This window comes from Notothenia coriiceps, unplaced genomic scaffold (assembly GCF_000735185.1).
Source record: "Notothenia coriiceps isolate Sejong01 unplaced genomic scaffold, NC01 NC01_scaffold00036395, whole genome shotgun sequence".
NCBI lineage: Eukaryota > Metazoa > Chordata > Actinopteri > Perciformes > Nototheniidae > Notothenia > Notothenia coriiceps.
Genome location: NW_011369096.1, coordinates 898800 through 907509, shown reverse-complemented (window position 1 = coordinate 907509; position 8710 = coordinate 898800). Strand labels below are relative to the sequence as shown.

The 8710-nt window shown below is 40.0% G+C and overlaps 1 long non-coding RNA gene across 1 annotated transcript; it reads left to right on the top strand.

Annotated features, from left to right (window-relative positions):
• The first annotated feature begins 2675 nt into the window (after nucleotides 1-2675).
• Nucleotides 2676-5798, top strand: LOC104963604 (uncharacterized). The gene is made up of 3 exons (XR_800333.1): nucleotides 2676-2776; nucleotides 5575-5607; nucleotides 5712-5798. It is a non-coding gene; the product is annotated as an uncharacterized lncRNA (long non-coding RNA).
• Nucleotides 5799-8710: the final 2912 nt, after the last annotated feature.

Below are 8710 nucleotides of genomic sequence, written 5' to 3'. Positions count from 1 at the left end.
GAAGTAAGTTCAAGGCTGTAGCATTGTGCTTAGCTTGGTGATTTCTAATTCTATTTTCTTCTGGCCAAGGTGATTATATTCCACCGTAACATTGGTATCTTTTTTTGTCTTTTGATTAAAGCTGTACAGAGAAGCTTCATTTCCTATTAACATTGTCATTGTATCTGATATTGTCAGTTGACAAAACATTGAGCGGCCAGTTCAGCAGTAATGCTAATAAAATGGTCCACATTCCACAAAATATTTGACTGTATTGTTGTTCTACGTATAGTAAAGGATTGAATCAGTTGATAATAAACAGTAAGATGATCGACAAAGACAACATTAAATAGCACTTGCCTGATCTTTTCTTTGGTCTGGATTTTTTTTCATGGTCACTGTTGGTATGTCCTCAAAAGGTATTTTTTGTCTCGGCTTACATTCGGCAGCAGGGTATTCCCCGAGATACGCTGGGGGTTCCGAGCCATTACTACACGCCTAAATCAGGACGTTTTCTATCAAAACGCCAGCTACTAATATCTGACTCGTAGGAAACAGCTCCAACTTGTTATATACTGTAACGTGCAAGTAAAAGCTTCTCAATCAAATGCAAAGGAAAATGGAAAAAGGCACTTTGGTCCATTATATAACAAGTTGCACCTCAGAGTGGCAGCACTTCTTCAAAAATAATCAGTTTCTGAAAAGCACGGAGCATAGATCTCCATCCGCAGGTGGAAATGTCTGTTGAATGCATATCATCCACTCTGAGGGAGCCCCCCCTGTCCACACAATAGCCAGCGACAGTGTAAGCATCTTCCCCCGCTGTGTTCCACCCCACAGGCAGTGCACACCGATAGGCAGAAAAACCAGTGGGAGTGATCCAGCCCTCTAGAGATCACTGCTCTACAGCATTGGTTGACATGTTTCATTTTTCCCTTCCTCCCCATGTGTCTGTGTCTTATTTTTCAACTGGTCTAACGAGCCGATGTTGTGTTGTCGGCAAGAGAAAGGGGGAAAATCGCTGCAACAGCTAAAGGGACCTCCTCGCTGCTCTCTGCATCACAGCAAATGTGTGAGCTGGCTGCTTAGACACAAAGCAATCATATGTCCAAAGGACGGGATGGATTTAATTGCTCTACTCACTGCGCTACACAAAAAGATAATAGATACATTCTGTTTGATACATTTGGTGTAATACATTTTCAATGTTCTAACATGCTACAGTTTGAATGACTCAATATCTAAGGATTCTTTCTCCTGAGAAAAGGAAAAGGCATTACTGCTTACACATATTATCACCGTACCGAATATAAGCCGGTACACTATATACATACGCTTGGAAATGGCCTTTCAATTCACTTAGCAGCACACTGTGCTCATGACAAAATGTCAAAGCTAGCACGCTGACTGTTTTATCAAACACTGTACCTAGGTACATTCACATGTTTTTAATAAACCTAAAGATCTTTGTAAAACATAATGGTACATTAATAATAACTCACAGTAAATAAGTGAGGGTTACAGCCACAAAATGTTGTGTTATCACTTTTATAACTCCAAATACAGGCTTAATTCTATAAGTTCGATCTTATCTTAATTTCATTATTTGTGATTATGTTATGAAGGACTATGGAGGACTATGGAGAGGGCTGTTCCTCCTCAACCCCGGTCCTCAAAGAACTCCACTGGCTCCTTGTCTCACACCGCATTCACTACAAACTCCTGGTCCTCACCTATAAAGCCCTCCACCATCTGGCCCCCCCCCTACCTCACTGACCTCCTCATCCTCTACCAACCACCCCGGTCCCTCAGATCCACCTCAGCCGGTTTGCTTTCAATCCCCAAGGCCAAACTCCGGAGCTTCGGGGACAGAGCCTTCTCTGTGGCAGCCCCGAAGCTCTGGAACTCCCTCCCCCAAGACCTCCGTGAGTCTGATTCCCTCACCCTGTTCCAGTCCCGTCTGAAAACCCACCTCTTCAACTCTGCTTATCCTTAAACCCGCCCCTCCCCCCTCTGAACCAACATCCTCCTGACTGCTTTTCTGTTTTTGTTTTGTTTTTGTTTTTGTTTGTGTTTTTGTTCTTGTTTTGTTTGTCGACCTGACTCATAATGTAAAGCGTCTTTGGGTCTAGAAAAGCGATATATAAATCCCATTTATTATTATTATTATTAATCAAGCTGGAGACTTTGTAAACGTCTGGAACCTCACCATACACATGTGTTTTGGAGCTGCAGTAAAATGCAACCTTTCTGGGACTGTGTACACTCTGTTATATAAAAGGTATTAGGCTATAGAATCCCTTTTGATGTTATACCTGGGACATATGGAAGGATCTGTACATGTCGGAGATCAATACCTGATCAAGATCCTCCTAGCTGCTGGAAAGAAGGCTATCACTAAAAACTGGCTAAAGGCGGAAACACCTAGCTACAGACGATGGGTTAATATTATTGGTGATATCCTAATAATAGAAAAATCACATACAAGTTGAAAGTAATGGAAGACACATTTCTTAAGAGCTGGGGGAAATGGTTAAGGTACATAACAAAGGAGTCGTAAAAAGTTTTTTTTTTAAAAGAAAGTGCTGTAGCTCAAGTTAGTGGGATGTGTCAGGTTATACCCAATCCTTCTCACATAGGATGTTGTCGAGGCACTGACTAACATGTGATTCTTTTGGTGTCTTGCTCTTTGCAGAAAGCCCGTTTGGCGAGGATACGAATAGCCAAGACAGGAACCTCCAATGCCTTCCTCCATAGCAAACGCAATGGCCTGTTCAACGAAGCTCTGGAGTTCACGGTAAGACCAGCCCCTGCATCTCAGACACCAGGCTTCACTTGTTTCTCATAGCAGTTTTCCTCAGTATTAACACATTTGACATCATTTTTTTTTTTTAAATGTACGATTCAGATAGCTTGCCCACTGCGACTCCTTGGAACAACAGTTCTCAGGATTTCTGAGCGGGCAATAACTAAGTCATTGGATGCAGGCCTGTGTTGCCCGTCCTTTAATCAGGGATTCTTAGAAATCAGCCAGCTTCCCATCTGAGCAGCTAACTGTGATCTTATTCAATAAGCAGAGCTTCTGATGTGAGCATCTCTGAGCCCAGCTGCCCAGCTGAGGAACATGCTTCCGGCGATGCAGCAGGAAATGTAAACACAACTCAATGATGTTCTTTGCCTCGCCAAAATTTTGCGGTTCACAAGCACCGTAGTGGCCCACGGCTGACAGCGCAACAACAAAAACAAGTGCTTCCATCTCCTTCTACCTCTATCTAAATGTGTCTCTGTCTTCCAAAAGCATAAGTTAGGACAACATCTGAATGGCACTGGTACTTGAACCTAAGATAGGGTTAAGTATTGCAATCCTATTGGTTTCCTTAAAAGACAATATGCTGCAGAGGCTGGAAGCTAATTGTAAAGCTTGCCTGCAAAGTATCTAATAAATGTTGCTTTATTGAATGTTTTATTTAAGTTTTACTTACTTAAATTACTTCTTTACACAACAATTATAAGGTAAACTGTTAGGAAAGACTCAATTAAGTTCCATATATGTATTATATTACGAGAATTATGTTTAAAGGTTTATATCTTGGAGAGTGCACACTTCATTATAGGGATGCCAATTTCACAAATGAATGATCAGATAATATGGGGAACTTCATTACTCTATAGAGCAATGCATGAACCTCTTCAGTGTGTTCTTGTTGAAGTAGTTTCATCCCTTCACCAACAAGCATAGCTTTTTCTTTAGCAAAATGCAAGTGCAACATTATGAGTACTTCAAGACCTTTACTTACTTTAATACATAGTTATTTATTCAGTGTCTCTCCATCACATTCATTGCGTTGGTGTCGACTGGAGTTCCAGTGCTGCTAGGGACTGCAAGACTGGCTGCCAAGAGTCAACAGTTAACAACTAATTTAAATATTAATGCCTGCTCAATAAAATATGAACTGTTGTCCAAGTTAAGTATAATTCTGAGGCAGCTATTTACCAGCAACATGTACAGCACCATGCAGAGTGACACAGTGTGTTTTGTCGCTCAGCAGATCAAGCTGTTTCCAGCCTCTACAGTATGGTGGCCACCTGGGTGGTGAGCCATCGCCGCCTCCAGACAGACTGCTGATCTGGGCTAGGTCGCATGTTTAGAGAAAGACGGGAATAACTCAGGGTAAACACCTGTGTTTTACTGCTGTGTTAGGTACAGATAAACAGCGTGAAAACAGGTGAGCATCTTGGCAAAGACAAACCGAGACATCAGCTCTGAAATCAGCAAAGAAGCTTCTGCTTGCAACGCCGGCCGCCCCTCTTAACAAACTGAAAATTGCTACTACCAATCTTCCAAACATGGCATTTTACTTTCCTTACGGGAATGCTGTGGAGCATGCAGGATCAGGGCAGTATTTTGTACACAAACAGCTCAACCACAGGTTCTGCTTGGGAAGACTGATGCAACATATTGAAAGTCTGTATATGTGAAACATTGCTTTACTTCTGACAAGAACAATGATGGCATTCTGCAGTATACTCGGGAGAAATATTCCTAGGCTCAAACCAAGGCTACCGTGGCCAGTGTTTGTAATATCATGCAGAATCATCTATGTTCTCGAAGTATTAGCTCTTCCCAAAACCATACTTCGATGTTATTAGAATATTTACAAATGTTATATTTTGCTGCATGTACCTTTTAAAATTCTTAACAAATAATCTGAGGGGAATTTCTTGTCGTTTGTTTTTAACTTGTGATGTGTCATTTTGTAAAGCACTTTGAGTTGCATGTATAAATAAAGCTTTATTATTATTATTATTATTATTATTATTATTATTATTATTATTATTATTTACCACAAGTCTCCGGTCCAAATATTCTGTGTAATATCAATTCAAAAGGAATTTGATCAAAGCATTACTTAACAAACAGCACATAAGATAAAAGCCTTAAACCATATTTTTGTTCATGTTTCTTCAATATGATCTTTAATTTGGGCACAGAGCAAGCATTTTTTTCAAAGTCCTAAAGAATTGACAGTCAAAGTATTAACTAATATAACAATAAAATACTGTACTGACAAAAAAAGCAATGAACTGCAGAGTTTTCAATCAAATGTTATGTGTGTTGTTTTGTCTTTTTCTTTACTTTCTTGGATGATCCCAGCAGTCCACTTATTCCGCTTATTCCTCAGCTCACCGCTAAAATGAGCTTCGTATCCCCACAGAACTAGGAAAAGGCGCCCACTTCACGCCCAGATACCCAAACAAATAAATACATAAACAGGCCACGGCATAGAAAAGAATGAATATGGAAAACAAGTCATTACGGAGCTGCCTCTAGCCAGCCCTTGCAATAACAGGAGTGGAGGCGAAATGTTTTATGTGTACTGTATATGCACTAGGAGTGAGCTGTGCGAGATGTCTCGCTTGCAGCACAGATCAATGCACTGGCTCCACTAATGTTAGCAGACAAGCCTCTGGGGGTCAGAATAGTAATGTTTCCTGTGTCTCACTGGCAGCACTGCGGCCTTGACCGCTGTCTTTTCTCAGTGCCATCAGTAAAACTCTACCTGTGTGTTTCTTTTGTCTCCTTTTCCAATGAAGCAACTTCCATACAAGATGAACCTTTCAGAACAGGTACTTAAGACAGCAGCCAGCCGTGCATCCCCCCCCCCCCACATCTGATACAAAATAAAACAATTGTATTACACTTATTTGATGTGTGTGTGTGTTTGCTGCAGAGTTCCACTGAGGAGGAGCAGCTGTTAACCAAGTCCACCTCTCTACTAGAGAGCCAGCACCACCACCTGCTGCACTGTCTGGAGAAAACCACCGTGAGTGTACACACACCGTACACACACTCACACACAGACACACATTCAACCTTTTATTGTAAAAAAAGATCTCCATTAGCAATAAATCTAAAGTAATTATACAACCTTTGTTTTTGTTTTAGCATCAAACACACGAACTAAAAATGTTCCTAGATTGTGCAATAATCACATTTTGTATTGCATAGCGCTGACTCATTAGTTACATACTGTATAACTGACAGCCATGCTTAATGTTATTTATATATTTGTACGTGCACGGGCGACTGCAGCCCACTGTAGCGTGATGTCCGGTACACTGCCTTTATGATACACACCTGTGTATGTGGTACGGACACACTGTCTGTTTCAGCCTGGCAAAACTCAGAGCTTAGCAAACAAAATAATCAATCATATTCTGCTGTACACACACACACACACACACACACACACACACACACACACACACACACACACACAAACTCTCATTCCTCACATGGTATATTTTATTAAAATGGAGCATGAGATTAAAGTTAAACCTGGAATAAATGATTTATTTTGTACACTTGAGGGCAGCTGAAAGGAGCTGTCAACACAATGCTGGAGTAATATCTGCTTCTTTAATCATTGAGCTGAGGAGCAACATCAATTCTTAAAAGTCGTGTTTGTGTCCATCCATTTGTATTTAGTTTTTCTCGATTGCTAACACACATTTCTTTTTAAATGTCTCAGTTTCTCAGAACACTAAACACAATTCACAAAACCACACACCCAAAGTGCAAAACAACTCATTTCTCCTGCTGAGTGAAGAACTGCACTCAAAACTACATAAACACTTACCAAATGTAAACTTTAGCACCATAACACACTTCATTCATAATACTAGATGGTTTGACCACCCAACTACACACTGCTGAGCATAATCTAAAGCACTTTCATCTTTTATGGGCTATGCTCTGTACATAGAGGGTTCTGCAGAGAAAGATTGCTTGAGTTTACAGAAATACAGTAAATGAAGAAATACAAATGAGTTGTTGAAAAAAATCACATTTTATTCAAAAATAACATTGTGCAACATGCATCTCAGCACATAGTTACTATGCTTCGGATCTAAGTGTGATGGCATTGTTTGCTAAAACCCAGTTTGTAACTGCTGCTTCCTGTGCCTCATTGGAAATCCTTAGCCTTCCACCTGCACCTCTTTGTTTCTCAGTCCTTCAGATAAACAACAAAGAACATGGTCAGTGTGTGTGTTGCATAAAGGTAAGTTTACCACAGTCAATTGTGCAGGATTTTTGTACAGTTATAGTCTGCAACATGCCAACAATTCAATTACAGTAATGAAGTAAATACGTTTCACACAACAGATATAAGCACTGATATATCATGAATTATGCAGAGCTAAACACTGGTAACTAACCTGTTTTCAAGTCTAAGTGTCCGGATTACAGAGGCAGATTGGCTTAGATTAGGCTGAACCCTCTGTCCAGCCTCTCCCATCGTCAAACCATGGTTGATAACATTTCATTTCATTAGAGAGTACTCTTCCTCCTCCTCTCACTCTCAGCCCAGCTCTTCCTCTTCCTCTTGCTCTTGCTCTTGCTCTTGCTCTTGCTCTTGCTCTTGCTCTTGCTCTTGCTCTTGCTTTCATGTTGGCTTCCACTGTTGCTGTAAGAAAGTAATCACCTGTGGTCTTTTTATAGTGCTAACATCCTGATTGATGAGCCAACAATTATGCTATCAGGTGTTTGGTCAGGTGGAACGTGTTTCTTGATCATTGGTCCATGTGTGAGGCATTTTGAATATCAGTGTTATGAATGTACTAACACGTGACTTTATGTCAGATTCCTGTGTCTTACGTGGAGAAACGTGTGCAGTGGTTTGCAAAAAGTGCCATGTTGATTTGCAAATTGTGTGAAAAGCTGAAAACNAAAATGAGAAAAAAAATCCAGAAAATCACATTGTCTGATTTTTAAAGAATTTATTTGCAAATTATGGTGGAAAATAAGTATTTGGTCAATAACAAAAGTAACTTTTGTTATTGACCAAATACTTATTTTCCACCATAATTTGCAAATAAATTCTTTAAAAATCAGACAATGTGATTTTCTGGATTTTTTTTCTCATTTTGTCTCTCATAGTTGAGGTATACCTAGGATGAAAATTACAGGCCTCTCTCATCTTTTTAAGTGGGAGAACTTGCACAATTGGTGGCTGACTAAATACTTTTTTGCCCCACTGTATATGACCTGCTCAATCACAATCACTCACACTGACCCTGAAAAGCATTTTGAGTTGCATACACTGTTGAAAAGATGAGATTTTAAAGCTTTCCAATGATATCGAAAAATATTGCACGTATCACGATGACTGTTTGCTGACAGTTCTTTGGCCAACTTTATTTTAAAAGAGGGCTCCAGGCTTGATATCATGAGGGGACTTTACCCCTTGCCCACCGGATTAGCTATGATTTTGAAATCTTTGTGAGTCTATAAAAAAAGCTTGTAAGCAGGCAGTGCCTCTCATAATGTTCAACAGTAAGCATCCATCGACCGGACATATCAATTAGGCTAACTCAATTCAACACAGCACACACCACCTTTTGTAATGCCGCTGCTGTTAAGTTTCTCCGTTTGCTTGTTGTAGTCCCTTTACAAGATTCAACGCTATATTTAATATCCAAATTTGATCAGACTGGGAGCTAATGGTGACCGATGAAGATGTCTTCCCTTTCTCTACAAGCAATACAACTTCTGAAAGCCAAGACTTTGTTTGTTTAGAATCAACCGAAAACCCAAAATGACAAACAGACGTTTTTGACATGAATCCATGCGACATCCAACTGATTTGAATACAGGGGCACAAATCTATCTATTTCTATAAATAAATAGAGCTAAATCTAACTTGGTATTGCAATGTATCCACAGCTC